Here is a 25,594-nt window from a genome sequence, read left to right as displayed (position 1 = left end):
CCTCGGCTCTCCCTTCCCGCCTGAGGATCGCAGGGAGGGTTGACTGTGGGTCAGAGTGTCTGGTCATAAGGCCAACCCCGCCCAGCGCTGCGGGGCTCTGCCGGCCCCCCCAGAGCAGCTCTCACTGGCCTGGACTCCCCACCTGCAGCCCTGGGGCTCCCCGGCCGCGGAGCAGGCGCTGCTCAATTACTGTGTCGTCCTGGCCGTGCGCCCCCCCCGGCCCCACCCCGGGACCTGGCACAGAGCCATGAGCCTTGTAAAGATAGCTCTCCGCTTCCCCACGTTTCCGGGGTGTCCAGAGTGCCCACTGCGGAGCTGAGCCTGGGGTGCACGGATGAGGCAGCCACTTCCTGCCCCCCCCCCCCCCCCCCCCCCCCCCGCCGGATGGAGGCGTCCCAATACAGGACAGACCCCGGCCGAGCGTTCCCCCAGGACGGCCTGGAAGGCACCCGTCGTCTTCATCTACCTCCTGCTGTGGCAGAGCAGCTTTTCCATTTAGGCCCATGAAGTTTCAGGAAGGATGGAGAGGGAGAGGCGGCTTTCCCGACTTCAGTCTTCCTGAAGGTAAACCGATTCCTGGTGAAAACGGGCGTTTTGGAACGAAGCACGCAGCCTTGGCACATGGTACCCTAGCTGCCCTGGGGGGGGGGGCGGTCGGGGGACACGCTTCCCAGGATGCGTCACAGCACCTGCGGGCAGGGGGCCTTGCTTGTGTGGGTGTCAGCACCCAGCTCTTTCTTCCTCCTTTCTAGAAGTCCTGGGGAGTTGTTCTCTTGAGGGCATGATAGATGACGGCTGATGAAGGCCCTTGACCTCTCTGGTGTATGGCGGGGCTTTGCCGTGTGTTTCCTCTTGGCCCTCGGGCAGGAGCGTTTCCCTCCTCGAGCCCAGCCCATCAGCTTCCTCCCGGTTCTGCAGACATTCAGAAAAGGCACATTGGCTTCTGTCGTGCCATCGAGACCTACGTGTCGGGGCACCTGCTGTCCCCGCGCCGGCTCAAAGCGGGCGATCTGATTGTCAGGAAAGGGGAGGCGGCCGGTCCCTAGGGCCTCCTGGGTGTTCGTCCAGAGAAGCAGCCCTCATCTCCTCTGAGGTTCCCCTCCTCCTAGCCTCAGCAGGAGCTGCCGGCCGCGCCTGCGCATGGCCCCTTGAACTCCATCGATGTCAAGTGTCAGAAGATTACTTTGAGATCTCGGGTCTCCAGCAAATACACCAGCCCGGGAGCTGACGTCCTTTGATTTATGTTGGCTACATCCAGACAGCAGGCTGGCCACCGCTTCGAGAGAGCACCCCGCAATTAGAGTGTCTGAGTGTGGTTTCTGCTCCGCTGAGGCCCGTGACAAATTGCCTGAGGAGACCCCCCGACAGAGGACGATGGGTTCATCGGCAGCACGGCCACTGGTGGGCCCAATTGCGTCCAAGATTGCACTTGGCCCGGCGGTCTGTGCTGCCCTGTGAGTGGTCCAGCTGCTTGGTTTCAGATTACTTGATGAGCGTATTGAATTGGGTCTGGTTGAAAACTCTATAGCTTTTGAAGCCTTTGGGTCTGGTAAGAAAACGGAATCCTTTGTCCCCACCCAGGGCCTGTTGGTTTTGTCGATGTCGTGTGAGCGTGTTTTAAAGAGTCTCTATTTTGAGCTGTTTGGAAAAGCAGCCGCCCCGACTTGAGACACATGTGTCTTGAGCTCATTTCCCGATGTTGGCACTAAAATAGAAATCGGACTCTGTGCGCAGGATCTCTCACAGGCAACTTGTCGGTGGAACTGCTTCCAAGTGTTTTGCCAAGTACGCCGGCTTGACCCAGCTTCATCCCGGTCCTCGCGTGGAGGCGGGAGCACAAGATGTCCCGTTGCTTGACCTGCACCCAGTTCTCTCCCGCAGCCAGCCGTCCGCACACCCGTGAAGAGTTCACTCGGTGGGGCGAGTGCAGTTCCCCACGGTGCCGATGGGTTGGGGTCCATCCGTATTGAGGGCAAGATGTTTCTGAGCACTCGCTTTCGACCGATGTCCTGCAGCCCTCGCGTGGAGAATCCGTGGGACGGCTTGGGGTCTTTCAAGAATGACTGTGCCCACCTGCCCACCAGACTCCGGCCGGAGGGGGACCGACCGTGGGCGTTTGTCCTGGGTACTCCCGGGAGCTCCAGTCGCCCTGTCCCCCGGGAACAAAGTTGTTTAATTTGGGGGTTCCTTGTGTTCTAACTGAAAATCTCTTGTTTGTTTAGCTTTAAGGATGGAGAATGGAAATGCTCTTTCTGCACCTTTGAGTTTTTTCACCAACCCATGTGCTCAAGTTAGAGACCTCGCTATCCGCTCACTACTGACGTGAATAGAAAAATGAGACTCGCTTACAGACGTTTGACTGATGGTCAGGGAAGTGTTGTGCAAAGTGAAAGGGTGTGTGGTTGCAGCTTCTGTGTCACAGCTTGAGTCCGGGGCAGGGAGGGAACTTTGGCTTTCGGTCCCTTCTCCCTTGCCTCCGTGGCCGTGGCGTTTGGGGTGGTTCTGTTCCTCCCTGGCATATTCCGCCTCCTGTTTTCTTGCAGGGTCTTGCCCTTCCAGGGCTCCCAGGTCTTGTGCGGCCCTCCCCAGCATGAGTACAATTCCAGGTGGTGGCCTCCCCGGCTGTTGTGGCCCAAAGACACCTTGCTGGGGGGGCCACAGCCCTCTCAGAGCTCCGTCCCCTCTTGGCTTGAGGCTGACGTGAGGTCTGCTTGGGTGTCTGGACGGGGCTCCCTGTTAGATTATTTGGGGGCTCCCAGGGAAATGAGGGCGCTCTGTGGCTCAGACAGCATCTCTGGGCTTCCTGGCCACTCCCTCCCGTCACATACGCCGTATTAGAAGTGTGGAGTCCTTCCCCTCCTTGGAAGGGAGATGGGAGCTGTGGCCCCCCCACGGAGGGACCATCCAGTGAGAGTCATCTGGTCCTTCGAGGGAAGGTCTCTGTCTCCCCCCCCCCCCCCCCATCTAACAGGTCCACCGCCTGGGACACAGTGCCACAGGCAGAAGGGGCTGGCACATGTCTCCATGCTGTTAGAGACATACTTTGGTTTCGGGGGACCGGCGGAAGCTATCCTAATAAAGGAGGTTATTTTTTGGCTAGTCAGAAAGTGCCCTGGGAGGAGGGGCTGACCACCAGCCTCGTATTTGCAAACGATAGCGACCATGTTGGAGGGTCTCGGGATTGGAGGAAGGGGCTCCTGTGGACAGAGCAGGCCCCCCCCCCCCCCCAGAGGCCTGGGGCCCATGCCAGCCCCGCCACTCCCATCAGGCCGCCCCAAGCTTCTCCAGGCTCTGGTTCCTCGCTCTCAGAGTGGCCTACCAGGCCGTTACATTAAATGACCGGGACTCACGAGGTAATAAGGTCACCACAGTGTCACTTAAATTAATCTCGAATTGCGACCCCAGCTTTAGAATGACCTCGAATGTGAAATATCACCCTTCTCCCTGAATTTCTCTCTGCCTTGTGTTACAAGATGCGTAGACAGTGTGGGTTTCCTTAAAAAATAGGGCTCAATCCTTTGTCTCCCGTCACACACATCTGGGCGCAGTCGGGAAGGTTTTCCAAATGGCAGAGTGTGGCCCGGGTAAGCCGTGTCCAGCGGGCCGGGCAGCGTCCACCCCCAGCACACGGGCTTCACGAGGGACAAGTGGGGGGGGGGGCGGTTAGCCTGACCCAGGGATGAAATTGGATCGTGGGAGCACGGGTTAGGCTGCTCGAATCATCTGCCTGGCAGCTGAGCAAATCCTCACACGCATTCTATATTTGTGTGGACTTGGAGAGAACGTCAGGCTTCAACGTTTACAAGAAGAGAAAATAAATTTTGGTGATAAATCAGCTCGTAAATAAGCACCAGTGACAATCAACTTTCATCTCCAGAACGTTCTGAGCTCTTGAAAGAGAGATTCATATCCCACATCTCATTTGCTGGGTCCTACCCAAGTGGGGAAACTGAGGCCGGAGGGTGCTGCCCATTGATGTGCTCCGGTCTCCTGGCTCCTTCCAGTCGGCCTCATTTCCCCGAAGCGAAGTCACACTCCCCCTCACAGGTGCGCACACCTGCGACAGGCGAGTGGGGTGGCGAGTGAAGAGAAGAACGAGGGAGCAAATCAGGGGCCCCAAACTTTCTCTTTAAAAAAATTTTTTTTTTTTTTTAACATTTATTCATCTTTGAGAGACAGAGACATAGCTCTCGTCGGGGAGGGGCAGAGGGAAGGAGACACGGAATCTGAAGCAGGCTCCAGGCTCCGAGCTGTCAGCACAGAGCCCGACGCGGGGCTTTGGAACCCACCAACCTCGAGATCGTGACCTGAGCCGAAGTCGGTCGCTCAACCGAGCCACCCAGGCGCCCCCCAAACTTTCACTTAAAGGCCCAGATGCTAAATATGGTAGGCCTGGCTGCCCGAGAGGCAAAATAAGGATATTATGTAGTTACTTCTCCAACCCTCTGAAATGTAATCATTGAAAGGCATAAAAACCACTCCCAGCTCGCTGGCCATAAAAATACTGGCAGTGGGGCGCCTGGGCAGCTCTGTGGATTCAGCTTCCTACACTGGATTTTGGCTCAGGTCACGATCTCACAGTTTGTGATCGAACCCCACGTCTGTGTTGTCAGCACAGAGCCTGCATGAGATTCTGTCTCTCCCTCCCTCCCTCCCTCCCTCTCTCTCTCTCTTTCTCTCTCTCTCCCTCTCCCCTCCCCCCCCCAAATAAATAAACGTTAAATCCTGCTGGATTTGGCAGGGGTGGGTGGTCTACTGCTTGTCACGGGCAGGATTCTGCACGTTGTCCTGGCACAGCCCTCCTCAGCCTCCCACGGGAGTCCCTGGCAGTCTCCAAGTTTCCCTGTGTTGTGGTCACACAGAACTTGGCCTTGGATAGAGTCAGATAGGACCCACGGAATACTCCCGGGGACGCGTCCCCTGCCTCCCTGCCCAGCTCCCTGCTAACGTTATGGTTCTCAGTTCCCTTCCGGAACCTGTTCCTAGAGGTACAGGCAGTGCAGCCTCTCTGAGGCCCTTTCCCTGAAGAAAGAGCAGCTGCAAAGGATCCCAAAGAGAAAGAGAGCCAGGAATGGGGGGGGGGGGGGGCACGTCGAGGATTTGAGCCAGGCAGTCGGATTTTTGCAGATGATGGAAGATGAGCTTGGAAAATAAGGCCACGGGAGCTTAAGGGCGAGGTGATCATTGCGGACCTGGGGAAGCGGGAAGTGCAAGGTTCCGGGGGACGCTGTAGCCACGAAGAGAAAGCCGCCCGGGTTTGGTTTCAGTCTTCCTCCTTCCTGCCTGGGAGAAGAAAACAGATCGGCATGAGGTCTGTCTCCCTTGGTTTGGACCAGCTTTGGGCGCTCTGGTTGCTAACTTGTGTTTTTTAACGACGGGGCCCGTTGTCTGGGTACTTTTGAAACAGGGAAGTCTTACTAGACTCTCTGGAGAGGCGGCTGGGTGGCTCAGTCAGCTTAGCGTACGACTTGGGCTCAGGTCATGATCCTCATGGTCAGTGGGTTCGAGCCCCGCGTCGGGCTCTGTGCTGACAGCCTGGAGCCTGCTTCAGATTCTGCGTCTCCCTCTCTCTCTGCCCCTCCCCTGCTCATGCTCTGTCTCTTCCTCTGTCAAAAATGAATAAAAACATTTTTTTTTTTTTAATATCTCTCGTGCACCAGGCATCTCGAGTGTTGCACTTTCTTAAAGGGCAACATTCTCAGGGTACACGGTGTCATCCAGGGACGACAGATTTTTTTTCTCAGGGAAGAGAAGGTTCTCGTGAATGAGTCTGGCCCATCCTCCTCAGAAACAGGTTGAATCTAGAACAAGATGTGTGTGGCGGGAGTGGAATAAAAACCGTCCTGCACGTCCGATTAAGTGTCATCAGCAGCTCCCCGGGCAAGAAACTGGGGGCGCAGGAACCCAAGTCCCCGCCCTATCAGCGTGGACCAGGCCGCAGACGGAGGCCTTTCTTTGCTTTTCCAGATTCTCCACGTGGACGTGAATTTCTTTTTGATTTCGTTGCTGTCGCCGTAAGGCGGTGAGCTGTCTTGGGGCCGGTCGCCCCATCCCTGCCGCTAACCTGGTCAGAGGAGTAGACTCTCCTCACTGGCCTGGCCGCCCTCTCCACCTTCACCCCTGACCTTTAACCCCGCTGCTCTCTCCGAGCTCATACCAGTCTCCGTGGCCTCATCCTATTGTCCTTTTATCCTTCTTTGATCCGAGAAAAGCTTTCTCTCTCTTGAGCCTCCATCGTGTTTTCCCTGTGCCTTTCTTTCCTGTGTCGTCGGCCCCCCACCCCCCCTCGCCGTGTCATGATTTGCACACACACCCTCGTGCCCTGTGCCGGCTTCCAGGTAGAAGGGGGAGCAGGCCCCGCGTGCACCGCCACGCCCTGCAGTCAGAGTGACCGTGCTCAGTCCCCGTTGGCACGAGCACCTGAATGCGGATTCTCATGCTGTCCTGCTCTGCTGTGAGCTTGCGTGCCGGGGTGAGGCTCCGTTCCTAACCTGGAGTAGGACAACTCACATGTAGGACCATAACACGTAGCACACGTCAAATTGCACATTGAAGCTGGACGAAATACTGTTTCAGGAGGAGAGACTAGGATAGGGTTGTGTGAAAGCATGGCTTTGTGCAGACGGGCCCTTGCCAGGATTTTCTTCCACCTGCTGGACACAGGCTCGCAGGTGGCGAATCAGGAGTCGGTGGGGTTCTTGATCGCTCAGCACAGTTCAGGGACCCTTCGGACATGCGCACTCCAGCAGCCCAGGGCTTAACCAGAATGAACGTGTGCAAAGGCTTGGCTTGCTTAGGCGTCGCCCGGCGCAGCGTCGTGGCTTTGGCACCAGCTGGCCCCTGAGTTTGCGTTACAGCCAAGTGGCCTCAGGTGAAACACGGCCTCTCCGAGCCTCAGATTTCCTGTCTCCACAATGAGCATCGTTCTGCACGCCTGAAGGGCTGTTCTGATGCTTGTGCGAGAGAGCCCAGGAGAGGGCCTGCCATGGCGCAGGTCTCGTGAAGGATGCCCCTAGAACGCCTCGTGGGATGTGGCCGGGCGTCCCCCAACACCCAAAAGTCCACGCTACAGAAAGGCTCTGCGGGGGCAGCAGATCAGCTCAGTCTGAGAAGTCTCAGGAAATGGCTCGGTCCGGACCAGGGAGAGGAGCCTCTTTCTACAAGTGAACTGATGGCCGGGGCCAGGTCTGGACCCCAGCCTTGTGCCCTGTGCCCTGTGCCCTCCGCCCTCCTCTCTCCACCCCTTCTCACTTACCCTGGGGTCTGTTTCTCCACGCCGCGTGGGGGGCAGTTGGGGCAGGCTTCTTGAACTTCTTTACCTCTAGCATGTTTCTGTAAATTTAGACTTTCTCAGTTGGGTAAAAGCTTTAGAATTACTAAGATTCCTTTTGTATTGCATAACGTTCTTGCCATTTAAAAGATTAGCAGGCATAATTTCAGTGAGCCTTCATGAATGGCATGCCTCATTTAGCTTAATCTCTCTTTGGTGCATGTTAAGACATAGAAAGAGGGTGTCTCTAGCATACACAGGGAGCTTGGAAACGAAAGGTCACACTGATCTAGCCTCTCAGAATAGCGCGCGTCTTAAAAAAGAAAAAGTGAGGTGAGTGGCCTCCCTTAGCCTGATACAAAAATGCCAAATGCCCACAGGGAGGGCATCGGAAGTCATTCCCACATCTTCTGGGAGGAGAGGGCCAGGCACCGAGTTTGGGGTTACAGCGGGGGAAACTGGTGACATTAACGGACCTTCCCGGCCACAAACGAGCAGAGATCACCTTCAGAAATTTCTGCTTGGGAAAAGCCCTCTTAGCCAAGCCCTGCCCAAGACGCCGTGAGCTGCCTTTGGCAGCCTTAGGGATGGCTTTGGGAGGAGCTCGAGCGAGAGGGGCTATTGAGATACTGCTGGCTGCCCCGGAGCCACCAGCATGGGGCGAACACCCAGCAAGTGCCAGGTTCTTGACTGAGTGCCTGGGAGAAGTAACAGCCTTGCCGCCAATCAGGTTAGACTACCTAAGGGCCTACCTGCCACAGAGGAGCGCTTTGCAGACCACTTGGGTAAAAGATGGCAGAGGGGCGCCTGGGTGGCTGAGTCAGTTAAGCATCCGACTTCAGCTCAGGTCACGATCTCGCGGTCCGTGAGTTCGAGCCCCGCATCGGGCTCTGTGCTGACGGCTTGGAGCCCAGAGCCTGCTTCGGATCCTGTGTCTCCCTCTCTTCCTGCCCCTCCCCTGCTCATGCTCTGTCTCTCCTCTCTCAAAAATAAATAAACCTTAAAACAAAAGTTAAAAAAAAATGAGAGAAGTTGAGGGGCTCCGCGTAGTGCACACGCAGTAATGGGGTCCCATCCCTGTCATTGTCCCGGTAACAGCTCCCTCAAGGACCCACCGCGTTCCTATTCATTCCAAAATATTCACTGGATTCCTGCTTTGTGTCGAACACTGTTCTTGTAAGGCTGGGAGGATCATTTCTACCCGATGGGGGAAAACCTGATGTTCAGAGAGATGAAATCCTAGCAAGGAGCTGAATTCACACAGCCACGACGCCAGAGCTGGAGTTCCAGCCCAGGCTGATTTGAAATTTTCCATAAGGATGACTTTGCAGATGTGCTTACGTAAGGAAGGGCGCTTCACAGAGCGACTGAAGCATGCACAGCATTTCTGGAATCAAATCTATATTTGGGGACCGTGTGTGTTGGGCATCTCATCTATAAGGCCACACCCAGTAAGGCCCATCTGTAAGGCCATAGCCTGGAAGGGGCCGGGGCTCCCAGGTGATAGAGTTGTTTGTTGACTTGTTTGTATGTGCATCATCATGCATGTCTGCACGATAAAGAGGATCCCAAAGAGGCTCAGGTGAATACTGATGGAGCCCCTGGGCAGGCAGAGAAGGAGGGGTTCATGTGTGTAAGCACCTGTGACTTGCTAGCCTGAGGGCTCTTCCAGAAGATGCCAGTCAGACTGTCGGCTTACCTTGCTCGGCCCGAGGCCTGTGTTATATTTTATTAAACTTTATTCCTACGGCCCCTCCCAAGGATGTTTTGTGGGGGAGAACCCCTCTCTGGATATATCGCTTTATAGCATAGAGTATACCCACGTTGCCATCCGCTGTCCCGGCATTCCTCCCATGGAGTCGGAATCGGCTAAGAGCCCTGTGTTCCAGAGAGAGAGTCGTAAGAGGGCGGTGTGTCCCAGCACCGCCAAGCCCAGCGCTCTGCGCACAGGGGACGTTTGGAGAAGGGTGCACTCTGATCCCGTGATCCTCTGCCTGGCAGAAACCACAGATTCCCCTAAACTCCCCAAGACCACCAAGGAGTGTCTTTCTGGAAAGCTTTGCTCCTCTCTTCGGATGTTGGTGGCATTTGGGAGACAAAGACGGCCTTTTCTGCCTGTTTTCGTGAACTCCTCTATGTAAGACAACTACCGTGTAGAGCCAGCCAGGCAGGAGACGGAGTTACGCACCCCCTTGCAAAGCATATGGTGGGGGGCGGGGAGCAGTTATTAGTTTGCCTGGACACTTGAATTTAAAATACGTGTTTTGTTGCGGGTAACTTTGGATAACCGGTAGAGGGTATTCCCAGGTAATTTTACCAAATGAAGTTTTAAGCGCAGGTCGCCATATTGTTGATTTCACGTTATTTTTATATAAACAGACCTCCCAGCGGTCCTCCAAATATACAGACCTTCCCAACAGACACCCTTTTGTGTCCGTAGATTCTCAAGGAGCCACCTGATGGAATGTAATGATATGCACATCTGCAGGTGAATCCTCCTAATCTGAGGTCGGACAGATGCATGTTTGATCCCGGGTCTACACAGCCAGTTTCCTTCACGGATCTCTGGCAGCCTCCAGCGCCTTTTAGAGGTTATAGCCTAAGACTTTGCTGTTGTCACAAGGGGAAGTCTGAAATGAATATGAAATACGACGGACAGGAGTGAATGAATGAATGAACGAATGAACGCAGGCAGTAAGCGTTGCCCAGAGCGTTCTTAAACTGACTTAGCCACTCATGGAATTGCCCTGCAGTCAGCTTTTGGAAACCCGAAAATATTTTTGATATTTATCTCTTTAAGGAGTATGTCAAAAAAAAAAAAAAAAAAATCAGCCCTAACCACTATTTTTTAGCTGATTCCCGAATGTGTGATAAGAAACATGATTCCTTGAGGGAGAAAACTGGTTCAGGTTAAATTCTTGCGGAAAGCCTTCTAGCCCCATGACGTTCGGCTCCAATGTAGCAAGAATGTAAATAGCTAGGGATTTTGACCTACCTCAAATATTTACCGATGTAAAACATTCTGTCCTCATACAAAAAAAAAAAACAAAAAACCAGCCCCAGGTTATGAATATCAGTATTGTCACTGGGTGTGCTGCCGCGTGCGGCTCAGTCGTAGAGCAAGAGACCTTTTTCAGAAGGGCAGTAAGGTAGGGAAAACGCTAAAGCTCATGTTGAGTTGATTAGAGATACATAGATCTATATTCACCATATAAGGTAATAAAGGAAAAGCCTGTGTAAATGCTCTCGACATTTATGGACTTCTCTATGATTCATCTAGCAGGGCCAACGGCACTGGCCAAGAGATCTAGAATTCGTTAAGCTGTATCTCTTTCCTGAATTGTTTCGCTTACAGAGAAGCAGTGCTGAATATTTAGAAAAAAAAATTCCAGAACTGTGTCAAAGTCAGCATTTGGTAACAGGCCTGAGCAGGATTGCTAGAGGAATTCTAGAAGGGTTTTAAGGCCACTTGTTGACCAGAAGCATGATCATCCTCTAAGCATTAGCAGTTTTCTGGACCCAGGTCCAGACCCAGTGGGTTTTGTGTGTTTTGTATCTTGTCCGTCCCACACCGGGACCACAGGGCTCTGCTTTTTCCCCCGAGTGACCCAGATGCACGCTGTTCCGCTTTCATCTGTCACAGAGTCTGGTGTGAATCCTGGCTCCATTTCCAGGGACAGGATTAAAAGTGAGCACCTTGCCTTTTTTCCTGAAGTCCAGCGGTTTCCAAGCTGGGTCTGGGTCTTGCCGTCCAGGTCCTGGCACTTCCTGGGCAGTAGGCCTGGTAGAAACCAAATTCGACGGCCTTCGTGGTAGGTTGCCGTCACGGATGGCTTTAGAAGCCACCTTTACAGCGCCACGAGGGGACACATCCCAAAGGGACACCGGGTATGCCCTTTGCTCCCCCGACACACCACGTTTCCCTGCCCAGATTTCCCGTGAAACGTGCAAATTTTGAAATGGCATGTCAGCCTAGGACCGCAGTGTGGCGTGTACCCATCAATACCCAGCAGACTTCTTTTTTTTTTTTTTTTTTTTTTTTTTAATTTTGTAAGGTTTTATTTATTTTTGAGAGAGAGAGAGAAAGAGCACACGCAGCGGAGGGGCAGAGAGGGAGAGAGGGAGACACAGAATCCAAAGCTGACTCCAGGCTCTGGGCTGTCAGTGCAGAGCCCGGACGTGGGACTCGAACTCACGAACCGTGAGATCATGACCCGAGCCGAAGTTGGACGCTTCACTAAGGACAGAGCCACCCAGGTGCCCCACCTGCTGGATAAGACTGGAAGAAACTAAGGAGATGCTTCCTTGAGGCCTCCAAGGACATCCTTTGGTGGCGGGATGAAGTCTGGTCTCCTTCCTGGAGCCGAACGGTGCTATTCTGCCACGTGTTTGGGATGCTGAAGTCTAGGAGGGCCAGAAAGTCTGTCTTCGCCCTGGAAGCCTTTGTTTCCCCTTAATTGCTTGGCTGAGGTAATCCACTTGGGAAGCCTCTGAGTGTCTTTAGACATCAAATCTGATTCCAAAGGTACAAATTCCCCAGTTGCCCGCTGACTCACATATGTTTCTTAGACTTGGTTTCCAGCAGTATGATATAAATAATTCCGTTTAGAAATTAAGAAATGATGGCCTGCATTTCACATGCCCTTGGCTCTGTAGTCTTCTCCAAAAGCGAAAATACAAGGAATGATCATAAAGCCCCTGGTTTGATCGCACGTCACTGGGGCCTCCTGGTTGCACGGGGGTCACCAAGTACCTTGTTCGGCCACTAAAGAGCGGGACCGTGCAGACGGAGGCCCCTGCCCCTGCCTCTGTCGACATGCGTGCGTGTGAACGGGTTTCTGAGAAAGCACTTACAGTGTGCTCTGTGTCTGCGGGTAGATTTTCCTGTCGTTTATTATTAATTACTCCTCTGAGCAGCTCTGTGAAGCAAGTAAATATTAATAACAATATGCGCTGATTATTAAGTTAGGACGAAGGTATATCTTTTCCATGACGCTGAATTTTAGGTAAGCTCGTTGCACACAAATGATGAATAAATTGAAAGTAAGGCCTTCAGGTGGGGAAACAAAATGGAGACCGGAACTGGGAAGGGGGGTGGTATGTTCGAGATCTGGTTTTAAATCTTCTCTGTCTTTGGCAAAATCCATCCTTGTCGGGTGATTTGCCTGCTGAGCGCCAGCCTCCCTGTCTGGGATCCGCGTGTGGTGTGGGCTCTTCCTGCCCCTTTGCTGTTGGTTTACGATGATGTTTTAAGTCTCCCCAATATTGTCTGAGATCTGTGACTTCGTGAGTGTTGATTATAGAAATTTGCATAGAGCGTAAAGAAAGAAAGAAATCACTCGTAATCCTAGACATAAATGTTAGCGTGTTGCCTTTAGATCTTTCCAGTCTCCTCTTGTTCATGAATGTTACATATTTTAAAACAATAAAGATCATGCCATGCATCCTGCTTTGTAGCACGGTTTTCCGCAAACCAGAGTATTTTATATACATGAAAAAATGTAAAACAAACGGCAGATCAGTAGATTTCCTGCTAACACTTACCGCACTTATCAAATAATTTTTCCGTAGAGAAATATGTGTAGTTTGGCCACGTGTTAGCAGGCAGAGCATTTCTTTTCTCTGTGGGCCGTGCGTAGACTGATTAACGCTCGGCCGCGTGGATGTCACCGTGTCCGGAGATTCTGCCATTGAGGAGCAGCGGAGGGTAAACCTTAACAACGCCTCTTACTTTTTAAACTATTATCTGATCCCCATCCTCGATTTTCAAAAGAACGTTTTTCCTGTCAAGAGGATGTGAATTATTTAAAGGCAAAGAAGTGACGAATATGCTGTAACTCTGTTCACTTACCACATCACATTGATGTAGTTCTTGCCCTTTCCCCCCAAACACAGTATATGTATGTTTATTCATTTTTACCCACATGGGGGTCATACTCTAAACCCTGTGTCGTCTGTGGCTTCGCTTTCCTTCTTTAGCCCCTGCTTGTCCTACGGATCTGGGCTTGGTGCCTCTTGGTCAGTGGAGCGCCCCCTGCCGTCCCAGGCCACGTTTGCCCCTTAGGACACCCCGACCCCCAGCACCACGCGATTCCCCTTCACAGCACCAACATTTGACTAGTGTCTCCCACCCCCTAGACAGGAACCCCCAGGTGGCACAGGAGCCCAGTGGTCTGGCTCACGACTGAAGGAGCTCCAGTAACAGCACCCGAGGGCCCGTAATAGCCACCCAACAAATATCTGGTGGAAAAATGGCAACGGTGCATCATTTAATGGTATTGACTGTCCTTTGAAAGATACTTTTACTGGCTACCTAACGTGCCATTTTATTGCTTTACTCGGATTTAACAAGTAACCCCATACCGTTGGCCTCTGTATTATTTCTGATTTTTTTCTTTTCTAAACAGGGCATGCTAAACATGCCTGCCCATAAATCTCTGCCTACGTCTGTGGCCATCCTTATGGATAAACTCCCAGAAGTAGGAACACCAAACTGACGGATTAACCTACATTCTAATCCCAAGTAGCCCCTTTGTCTCAATGTCCACAGGGCCTAAGGCCTGGTGTGAATTAACACGGTGGGCGCGTGTGGTGAAGTACGGTCACGCTTCCTGGTTCTTTTGAGGAGCCCCAGGGTAAAAAGACACCTCTGGGGCAGGTCCCCTGTCTGGTACATGACCCCATAAAAGGTCAAGGTGCTGATGATGCGTCTGAGCATCTACTCGTTTTCTTACTCAGTCCGCAGGCTGCACACCGTCAGTGGCCCCGGGAGCAGACTTGGGGTGTGCGTGGCCCCTCTGCTGTCTGCTGGGAATCCGGACTCGATTCATCTTTCACACAGAATATAAACCCCACGAAGGCAGCGACGAGCTCACTCCTGGCCCGTAGTAAAGGCTTGAACGGTTTTATAGTGGGTTAGACGTCCAACACGTGGTTCCTCTCTTTGACAGACTCAGAACCCAGTGATGTGTAGATACGTAAACAAATCACAGCAGTGTTTTCAAAGTTCTGAAGTAAAACCAAGAGTTTAGGCATGAGCGTTTATTCAGAAGTGACCTAAAGGCAAATCAGAGGTATTTAGAATACTGGTTGGAGGAACCTGAGGTTGCCTCTTCCCCCCGGCCACCCAAAGCCCTGGCAGGAAGTCCCTGTGCCCCCGGGCAGGGCAGACGCCAGCCCAGGCTGCGACAGCCAGTGTTTCCAAGCCCTCAGGCCGGCGGGCGCCACGGGACGCTGGGGGAGGGCTTCCAGGCCCAGAGGCGGCTGGCCGGCCCAGCTGGTTCCCGGGACACCAGCAGATCCTCAGACAGCCTTGACCTGCCGGCCGCCGGATGCACATCTCTGCCCCAAGCCTAGAAACCTTAGAGCTGCTGTATCTCAAACATCTTGGTCTCTTAAAATTGACTCCAGAGAGCTTTTGTGTCGGGGTGCATATCCATCAGCAGTGGTGTGTTAGAGATCGAAACTGAGACTTTTTAAAGCACAAGAAGACACAAGCCCACGTTGCCATCACATCAGAGTGATGACCTCATCACGCATCACAGAGCATCCGGAAAACTCCACGGACATTCGGGAGACAATGAGAGTGGAAAAGGCGAATCACAAAAATAGTTGGGAGCTCGTGGACCCTTGGAAGGATCTCAGGGAGCAGGGAGTCCCCAGACCTCACTCTGAGAACCACTGGCTTGGCGACCTTTGGGCCGTCCCGTAACTCCTGGGCCGCCACGAGGCACTATCTGTTTTTGCTTCAAAGCAGGGCCTCTGCGTCTCGAATCTGGGCACCGTCCCCAGCCCTTATCACCTTAGGTCCAAGTTCAAGTGTACCAGACTGATCAACCTGCCACTTCTCATCATCAAACGAGTCTTCGAAGGAAGGACACCACTTGCTCTTGCCCAGGGACCCAGCGGTGCCCCCCTCTGCCTTCCTGTGCCCGTGGCTGGCCCTCGGCACTCCCCACCGGGAACCCTCCCCTCGAGCCCCGCAGACGCTCCCCTCCGGCTCCGCAAAGCCGGGCCTTCCCATTACGCGGTTTCATTAGGCACAGTGCTTAAGGCATATCCATCAGTGTTAGAGACTTTTTGCCAAGATACAGAACATGTTTTAAATGGAGCAAAGAAATTTAAATGGGAAGAAATTATAGCATGAGCGAGTTTATCCCTTTCAAGATAATCTCATTTAATAACCAAAAAACTCACAAAGATGTGCACTTTATCCAGCTACAAAGGCAGCGTGGCAGGTTATATATTGTGGTAATTACATGTTTGGGGTTCCATTCCCTTCCTTAAACTAGATTTCTATTATTTCAGAAAATCAGCCACTGTAGAAAAGGACTATTCATTTATTTCATTGCCGGGTGGCCCATACACTGTAAAAATAGGTCAAGAACAGTAATCTAAATTGACTGCTGATAAATAATTAAAGCTAATGGAATTTTCTCAAATCTGTGAACTACAATCTTTGAGAAATTGCCAGGACATACTGTCTGCTGTTGTATAGAAACATATTTTTTATTTAACACTTCAGTTTAAATGCCATTTAACATTACCTTTTTCTATCACAAGGACTGCGGGGAGTACGTGTTCATCTCTAAAAGTCACCAAAAGTAGGGTGCTCCATTGGTAGCCGCGTGATTCACCTTCCGATGATGAGTCGGGAAGCGGTTTCAGTATCGCGGCACAGAGAGAAACTTCCCTCTTCACCGAACTGTATCTTAAGTTGAGCTGGACAGCGTGTGCATCGTACAATATACGTTGTCTGGGTTCAGAACCTCCACACCTGGGCCGTGATCCGCCGGACGCGGTAAGGGAGAAATTCCTTAAATCTAAGTGGCGTCCAGGGAAATAAAGGCCAAGAACATTTTTTTTCTTTTACGGATAATTACGATTCTTTCATTGGTGCCACCGGGACCTTATAAAAATATACCGGACAAAGATGCATAGACGTATCTGTAGAAGGGATGGCTCATCAATACGAAAGCAGACTGTTCTGTGACCGTCCATAAGGCCAGCCTTTGGTATGGTGCACCACGTGGGTTTTTCTTTGCTGATAAGGATGGTTCAGACATCATCAGGGTGTTTGAGAACCCCAAAGACCTCAGAAGAAAGAATCAGTAGCCCAGTGTTTTGAACAGTCTGTCTTCAGCATTTTGGCCTTAAGATGGAGAAAAGAGACCCTATTTTCTCCATTCAGTCCGATGAGGATCTTGGTTGGAAAAAAATAAATCCCCAATTTCTGATTACTTCTCAGCAAAGCTATGGTTCCGTTAACCTGCAGTATTTTTCTCTCACCTAATGCTGTACTTAGTGTGTGTTAATGTACTTTTAAATGGTGGGCCCCATTTCGGAAAATAAATGTATTCGTATTTTTCTTTAAGAAAATCCTCGGGATAGGGGTTTCTTGGTGTCCAAAGGAAATGAGCCCATCCAGTTACCCCTATCCAGCTTCTGTGTCAGCTGTACCTCTAGCAGCTAGAATCTGAGCGTTTGCACCCTCCGGAGGCGGGAGGGCTTTGCCGAGGGGGTCCCACAACAATGGTTGGGGGGGCATTTGGTCCAGAGGGAAGACACGCCAGCTCGGTGTTTGAAATCTGTGATCCACGACGAGGCGCATCCTGACACCATGACTGACCCAGGAGGGGACGGGAGTGGCCTTGGGAGGGCAAGCCGCGTGGCCGGGACACCACAGACAGGTCGGAGATTGGACCAGTTGACCCTTCGATCTCCAGGTTAACCTGATGGAGGTGACGGGTGACTAGCTGGCAGCGTGTGATCTAAGAGCGAACGGACCCTCCCCCCCAACCTCATGAATCTCCCCCTGCCTGTTCCCTGGGATCAGTCAGCTGAAGGCTTGGTGTCTCTCAGAGTGAAATCTAAAAACACTTTCTGTTTCAAACATACACAAGATAGGGTGAGGAGTACCGTGAACCCCGGTGCCCATCGTCCCTCTGTGCCAACGACCGGCACACTTGTCCTTTCTCATTCTCAGCGTGAGTGAGGGGAGGGGCAGAGAGAGAGGGAGACCCAGAATCCGAAGCAGGCTCCAGGCTCTGAGCTGTCAGCACAGAGCCCAGCGCGGGGCCCTAAGTCACAAACTGCCAAGATCGCAACCTGAGCTGAAGTCGGATACTTAACCAACTGACCCACCTGGCGCCCCAGTGACTTCAGTTTTATAAGCAACACCTTTTCCTTGATGTGGCATAAAATCGTGGTACATCTTACGTGTGACGATACTACATTTTACGACAACACTACATATTACTCCGCCATATACTGAATATATACCTAAAACGTTTTCAAATGAGCATTTTCTCCCTTGGAGGCCTGAGTAGGAAGGGGGGAACGGGGGGGGGGTGAATAAACTCATTTGGAGATCACTTTTTCAGCCCCAGGTGGGTGTGTTACATGCATTCAGCTGATGCATACATAAGCATTAAGAGGGTTTTCAGTGCAAGCCAGTCTCCTACTTTAGCCTGGCCTCTAGCAGGGGTTATTCCCCTCCCACCTTTCACCATCCAAACACAGCCAGCAAAATGTGAACTGAAACGGGGGAGCCTGGGTGGCTTAGTCGATTAAGCATCTGACTTCGGCTCAGGTCACGATCTCACGGTCCGTGGGTTCGAGCCCTGCGTCGGGCTCTCTGCTGACAGCTCGGAGCCTGGAGCCCGCTTTGGATTCTGGGTCTCCCTCTCTCTGCTCCTTACCCGCTCACACTTGTTTCTTTCTCTGTCTCTCTCAAAAATAAAAATAAACATTAAAAATCTTCTAAAAATGTGAACTGAGTGGAGAGGGGAGCATGGAGAGTGGCCCTGGGCCAAGGTGGTTCTGAAACAGTTGCCCAAGGGTAGCCACTGCTGCTGCCGGCTGGGTCCCTGACAGATCCTGTGACAGCCCTGGTCGAGCCTTTCAGAGGCGACCTGGCCCAGCGCCTCCACTGTCCCCCCCCCCCCCCCCCGCCCCCCTGCTCAGTACTCCTGGGAAGGCCGTGCTGTCCCCAGAGAAGACAGGACCCACTCCTGGGCCACCACCATAGAGGATGAGATACCTCTGAGGGACGCAGCTAGACAGCTGTGAGTGTTACGGTGTCATTTCACAGAAGGACACATGAGTTAACACCGCGGAGCCGAAGCGAAAGGGACATTGTGCAATTGAGTAAAACATCCTGAGAAATCAGGACCATGCGATATTTTGAAAATAGACACCGTTTTATGATGGAAGATGTGTTTGTGATTCACAGCCTCTTTTCGTTCAGCCGCGACAGCCAGGCTGTCCCCCTTCACCTGCTTGTCCTTCAAAGCCTTAAACAGCCGTGTCCTGGGCACCATTCTTTTCCTGGACACAGAGGTAGACCTTGGTGGCCACCAGTGCCCAATCTGTGGTACGAGATTCTGTGATAAGCCTGGCCCTGGGAACGGTAGAGCAAATACCAGGCCCCAAAGTGGGAACAGAGCCTTCCAGAAACTATCCAAGTGCCCTGAATGGGCAGAAAGCCAGCGCCCCACGCTGCGTTTTGGGACGTCTTCCACTTGTAGCTCACAAGTGGGGCCGCGGAGTGCCACGTGGTGGTCCTGTTTTGTTTTGTTTGGGGCTTTTAAATCAGAACGATTTTCTCCAAGAATCATCATGACCCAGAAAGTTTCCTCAATCGCATTGTACCATTCAGCTTTCCAATCTAAAACATGAGCTGCGAATCCGTGGTGTGGAGAACAACGAAAATCCTTTCTGCCTAGAAGCGTCTCTCGATAAACATTGCTTATTATTTGGAATGAACGCGGGGGAGAGGAGGTTGAAATGCGCCTTTCTGGCTTTGCCAACAGACATCGATAGTAACAGTCTTGAGGATGTCACTCTGTGCATTAAGATGTCTGCTGCTTTTTGTTCAATAAATGGTACAGAATCAAAGTGAATTGAAAACCGCACTGCAAAGCCTGTCACTGGGTGAAGTGGGTACCCCTAAATTATTAAGGTTTTCTTTTTTTTTTAATTTTTTAACGTTTATTTATTTATTTATTTAAAAAAATTTTTTAACGTTTTTTTTTTTTTTTATTTATTTTTGAGACAGAGAGAGAGCATGAACGGGGGAGGGGCAGAGAGAGAGGGAGACACAGAATCGGAAGCAGGCTCCAGGCTCTGAGCCATCAGCCCAGAGCCTGACGCAGGGCTCGAACTCACGGACTGCGAGATCGTGACCTGAGCTGAAGTTGGACGCCTAACCGACTGAGCCACCCAGGTGCCCCAACGTTTATTTTTGAGACAGAGAGAGACAGAGCATGAACAGGGGAGGGTCGGAGAGAGGGAGACACAGAATCCGAAACAGGCTCCAGGCTCTGAGCTGTCAGCACAGAGCCCGACGCGGGGCTCGAACTCACGGACCGTGAGATTGTGACCTGAGCCAAAATCAGGAGCTGGACACGTAACCAACTGAGCCACCCGGGCGCCCCTCTCTAGAGCTGTTGAAACATATATACACGCGTAAGTGCCGACACACGCATCCAGCTTTAACATCTTAAGAGGTTCTTTAAGCAAGTCTGTCATGCAACGGGATTGTTCCTGGAGGAATAATTGCGAGAATACAGCAGGTTGCTTACAGCAGGGACAGTGGAGATGAGTTTACTTCCTTTACGGTCACGATGGGAGGCTCGGCTCTCTTTGCCTTCCCAGAATGCAGCGCCAGAACTCAGGAGTACTTCGGTCACCTCCTCTACTTCTCACAGCTGGTGTTTTCGTGAGGCAGGCCCAGACCCGGGTTGGCGGGGTGTGGGGTAGACTGAGGCAAGCCTGGTAAGAGGCGCCGTTCTGTGGGTTCGGCTCCAGGGTGCCCGGGTCTTGTACCATCCGGACCCTGCACCAAGGCCTCTGTGCCCTCACCCCCTCTCCCTGCCTCTTCCGTCCTCCACGGTGGTGCCAGATGCCTCGGCCCCGCCACCTTTTACGTTCTCTGACCCCGTCCAGTTTTACCATTTCCCCTCAGAGTTTGGGCCCATTATAAGACTCTTGAGTGACAGATGAGTCCCCGACTCCATATCCCCGTCCAGGTGGCCCCCAGATGTCATCCCTGTGCCCACGGCTGGTCAAGGCGATTGACTCCTGTACAAAATCTCGCCGTGGCACGGGCCTTGGAGAGCTGGGGTCACGTCCTCCTTTCTGGCTGTGGCACCTTGGACAAGTGCTCCTCCCCTGCTCAGCCTCAGCTGTCCTTATCTGTGAAATGGAGGGGTCCGTCCCTTCTGCCGGCAGGACTGTTGCGAACAGCGGTGACGCTAGCACGTCTGAGGTCCCTGCTGCAGCGCTCGGTGCGTAGGGCGTGCTCAGTGAGAACTGTTGTCAACTCTGCCCGAGACCTGCTCCCCCCACCCCTTCCCACCTCTCTCCTGAGAGCTCAGAGCCCCAGCCCCTCAGCCCCTCACAGGTTGGCTTCTACCCCCAACTCCATTCAGGGGGCGCTCAGCATTCCCGGGACCTCCCTGGCGGCCAAATCCAGAGCTTTCCGCGAGCCTCACGTCGGTGATGCCGTTTGATAGAAGCGAGCACCTTCTCCCTCTTGGAACCGCCTCCTCCTGACCTCTGCTCTCCCCGCTCTCCTCCTGCTTCTCTCCATTCCTGTTCTTTGACTTCTGCCTCCGACCGGCTGAGAGAGCGAGAGCTGGCTAGCCCCGAGCCTCTCTCCCAGGGGACCGATTTGTGAATCGGCCCTGGGCTGCTCCATGAGATGGGGTCTGGGGGGGGGGGGGTGGCACTTGACATGCGGCCGGTCCAAAGAGATGTGCTGAGGCGTAAAATGCCCCCCAGGTGTCAAAAGCTTAGTACCAGAGGTATCTGTTCTCTGCTAATAACTTCTATATTGATGGGGCAGGAAATGAAAATATTGGGGGGATATTCATTTCATCTGGTTCTTTTTGCTTTTTCAACATGGCTTTGGAGAGTTCTAAGTCACCTAGGAGGTTGGCACCCGGATTTTGGCGGTGGTGGCGCTGGCCTGGACTGCGGACCGGGCCCTGCAGCAGGCCCCCCTCACGCGCCCGGGTCTTGATGCGCTCGGACGGGGCGTTCAGTCGCGCGCTCTCTCTCTCTGGGTCTCTCTCTCGCTTGCACCCACCCCGTGTCTTTTGTGTCACGCCTGTGTGCCGGGCCCCTGCCGTACACACAGGAGACTGAGATCAGTGCTCCTGGAAGTGCAGCCCGACGTCATGTCCGCTCTCTGGGCCGCAACCAGGCCGTGGGCTGCAGAGGGCACCGTGTGCATCAGGCCGGGCCGCACCCGCCGCCCTCCCCCTGTACCCCCAGGGAGTGGGACTGACCCCTGAATGTGACCGGCTTCCTCAGTCCACCCTTTGTTTTGTTGTGTTATTTATTTATTTACTTGGAGAGAGCGAGCATGGGCAGGGCCGAGGGGGGTGGGGGGAGTGGAGAGAGAGAGAGAGAGAGAGAGAGAGAGAGAGAGAGAGAGAGAATATCCCAAGCAGGCTCTGCACTGACCTTGGGCGCAATCTCGTGAACTGTGAGGTCGTGACCCGAGCCAAAATCAAGAGTCGGACTCTTAACTGACTAAGCCACCCAGGCGCCCCCAACCTCTGGAGTTTTGAAGCGTCCCACGCCTAGACTTCCCTGGCAAAATATCATCCAGCCCCGCTCGGGTGGGAAGGACTACAACCCATTCCCTGCCCTCAAGCAGCCCTCGGTCCGGAAAGAACAGGATCGCTCCTGCCCTTACAGACTCCCAGTGGGAAACGACAGGAAACACATCCTGTGACGGACACAGGGGCCTTGGCTGCCTCGGTTCTGCAGGCCCAGATCTAGACCCGTTGAAAGCCTTGGGAGTCCCCTCTCCAGAGTCCGAGGCCCAGGAGGTGCCTCCGGCCATCGGACCAGCAAGGCAGGCCCGCCGCCTGCCCCCAGAGCCCCCCGACTACTACCTGCCGGTGGGGCGGGGGCTCAGCCATAGCTCCCTGGAAAGCCAAGGGCCGTCCCTGCAGTGGTCGTGAGGTGGGCATCGCGCTGAGTTCCCGTCCTCGAGCTGTTTACGTCTTGCTTGTACGTAGTAGATTCGCGTGGCTCTGTGGCCTCAGAGAGGGGGACTCGCCGCGCGCGTGTGAAAGCGGAGCTTGCGTGCCGCGAACTGTGCCGGTGCCGCCTCGGGAAAGTTCGCCAGCTCTTTACCCGCTGGGATGCGCACCCTAGTGCCGGGCTGCCCGGCGAGAACACCGGAGACTACAGCCGCACCTCATTAGCCCGTCACCTTCCCCGAAGTCGGCTTTTTTAGAAAACCAGCAACAGACGCGCTCTTGCCATCCTCCTGCGTCTGCAGTCTGTGACCAGAGCTGTGCCGGGCGCCCGTCCTGCCTGCCTGGCCCGGCCTTGGGGAGGTGGGGGGAGGGAAGGGAGTCAGCCCAGAGTCCCCGGGCTCTCCCCACCTCCACCCCAGACCTCCGCGTCATTACCCGTGGTCGCGGGTTTCTGCCAAAGAAGCGTGGCTCGTTCCTCGCGGTCACAACATAGGCTTTTACCCCTGACCCTGCCCGGGACCCAGAGGTGACCTCCCCTCGTTCCTCGCCCTTTTCGTCCTCTGTGCTGCGTCCTCCCGAGAGGGACACGGGCTAAGTGAGACGGTGTCGTAGTAGGGTCTCCTGTGGCTGCACCGTGGACCTGCTGGCTCAAAACATCAGAAACTCCTCATCCAACAGTGCCGAGGATCAGAAGGCCAACACTGGTGCCACGGGGCTGAAGCCAGGTGTTGGCAGAGCTGTATTCTCTCAGAAGCTCCAGGGAGGGGCGCCTGGGTGGCTCAGTCGGTTAAGCATCCGACTTCGGCTCGGGTCACGATCTCGCGGTGCGTGAGTTCGAGCCCCACGTCGGGCTCTGTGCTGACAGCTCAGGGCCTGGAGCCTGCTTCTGATTCTGTGTCTCCCTCTCTCTCTGCCCCTTCCCTGCTCATGCTCTGTCTCTGTCTCAAAAATAAATAAACATTAAAAAAAAAAAAAAAAGAAGAAGCTCCAGGGAGAATCATTCTCTAGGCGCCTGCAGCTTCCCGGGCCGCCTGCACCTCTTGGCGTCCACCCCTGTCATTCTGACCCCCGCTTTCACCGTCACACCCTCTCGGGCTCTCACCCTCCTTCCTCCCTCCTGCCTCCGGCTCGCTTGGGATCCAGGCGCGTCTCCCAGACTCAGGGCCCCCGACTGCCATCTGCAGAGTCCCTTTTACCATGTAGCCTAATAGAGCCACAGGTCCCGGGGATCAGGACGTGGGCGTCCCTGGGGGCCGATAGTGGGCCTAGCACAGATGGCCTTATTTATTTAGGAAGAGCCTGGTGAAGAGTCTGATTGGTTTTGGTCGTCGAACTTGGCGCAAAAACACGGAAGATGATGCATTGCCACCTCCACATGAGTGGGCTGCATTTGCAAAGGATCAGGGTCTTTGGATGCTGAGGAATTCAGCAGGTGGCAGAAAGGTCCCCCAGCCTGTGGCAGGGGCACGCCGTGGACGGTGACCCTCGGGAGTGCTCCACCCGTGTCCTGGGGAGGAGCGAAAGCGTGGACTTCTCCACGGAAATACTGGCGTCACCCATAGGAATGCAACTTAGAGGAAGACGTATAATTAAAAGGGAAACCAGATACTTCTTGATCAGATACCTTGGCGGGGTTACAATCCAGAATAACGTGGGTTAGCTGTGTCTGGCCCAGAGCTGATGGTACAGCCCCTACTCATGGCTGACTCTGCAGTGAGGGAGGTGCTCCGTGTCTGGCACGATGGCCGCCAGCCTCCCGTGGCTGCCGAGCACTTGAAAGGTAGATCCTGCCACCGAGGAACTGAATTCTTAAATTCAGTTGCTTTAAGTGACAATTCAGGCGGGGGCAAGGGGTCCTCAGGGTCCTAACCTGGGTTCTGGGGAGGCTTTAGGAAGGCCACGGTGGGGTGATTTGCCGGACAGTATCCCTGAGGGAAGCATCGCTCGCTTTCCTCAGATTCTCGGAAGGTCTCACGACCCAGGAGGGGTAGGGGCCCTGGTCCAGAGGAAAACCACCGAGGACACTGGAGCACTAAATACCCGGAGCCGCCCTTGCTGATAGTGCTCCCTAATAGTGCTCAGCTCGGCGAGTGAGTGAGGTGGGTCCGAGCTTACGACCGAAGGGCCCTTTGGCTCAGGTGCTTGGCTAAAGGAGCACAAAACGCTGTCAGTCGCTGAAAGAGCGAGCAGGTGCCAGACGTGCAGCTGACAAGGACGGCTCACCTCGGGGCGGGGGGGGGGGGGGGGGCGGCGAGCAGGCCCAGGGCTGGGCTACTTAGACCATCCCAGCACCCCAGAGCTGGAGAGGCCGGGCGCTCAGCCCCCACCCCTTCCGGGGTCCATAAATTCCCTCCTCATCCACCTTCAAGTGATGCTTGAAAATCCCGATGCCAGAAAAGACTGTCTTCTGTGCACTCCGATCGATTTAGGATAACTCTAAATTTGCTAGAGGGGCGCCCGGGTGGCTCAGTCAGTTAAGCAACCGACCTCGGCTCGGGTCACGATCTCGCAATTTGTGGGTTCGAGCCCCGCGTCAGGCTCTGTGCTGACAGCTCGGAGCTGGAGCCTGCTTCGGATTCTGTGTCCCCCTGTCTTCCTTGTACTCTGTCTCTCAAAAATAAATAAAATAAATTTTAAAAATAAATAAATAAATAACTTTTTAAAAATTTGCTAGAAAGCTTTTCCCTGAATGGTAATGGCGATGTTACTCATAATAATAAGAAGTCGTTCATACTATTAAGTACTTGCCGTGTGTCAGGAGCAATACTACCCATGTAGATTACACTTGATCCCCTCTTCAGGGAGGCCATCGTGACCCTTGAGCATGTGGAGCTGAGAAAACTGAGCTTTGGGAGGCGAACTGGCATCCAGAGCTCCCGTGGATGGTGAGTGGCGGGGCCAGAATTTGGAATCAGGGCCCCCGCCTTCTGCCTTCCGTCTTCCAGACGTGGTTCTGACCTAGGAGCTGTGGACAGACATCCAGACCCTTCCTTTGCTTGGTAGCGCCCGTAGGTTCGACAACGGCCCGGTTCAGCGGTTTAGAGGTGGCGAGAACCCAGACGGGCACATTGGCAGCTGACCTACAAAGATCCTGCCTGCCTTCCCGGCTCGGAAGCCACTTCCTCTGTGAAACCACTCCTCACCTCCCTTAATCTGAATTGACCCTTCCTCTGTGTTTCCCACCCCCCCCCCCCACCATCCCCGGGGCTCCTGACAGAATGCTTTGCCTTCTTCTTGTGTTCTGGATTGGTTGGCACATGTCCAGTCCTCACCGGTCTAGTCAGTGTCCGTTGGCATGTGCTTAAGGCCCGGAACCCGGAAGTAC

General features: G+C 53.7%; 1 protein-coding gene across 9 annotated transcripts in view; it reads left to right on the top strand.

Moving 5' to 3' along the window:
* CUX1 (cut like homeobox 1) overlaps window positions 1-25,594 on the top strand; it is a 375,851-nt gene that overhangs the window by 149,963 nt on the left and 200,294 nt on the right. The window lies entirely within an intron of this gene.

This window comes from Acinonyx jubatus, chromosome E3 (genome assembly GCF_027475565.1).
Source record: "Acinonyx jubatus isolate Ajub_Pintada_27869175 chromosome E3, VMU_Ajub_asm_v1.0, whole genome shotgun sequence".
Lineage (NCBI taxonomy): Eukaryota > Metazoa > Chordata > Mammalia > Carnivora > Felidae > Acinonyx > Acinonyx jubatus.
This window is presented reverse-complemented; position numbering and strand designations above follow the sequence as displayed.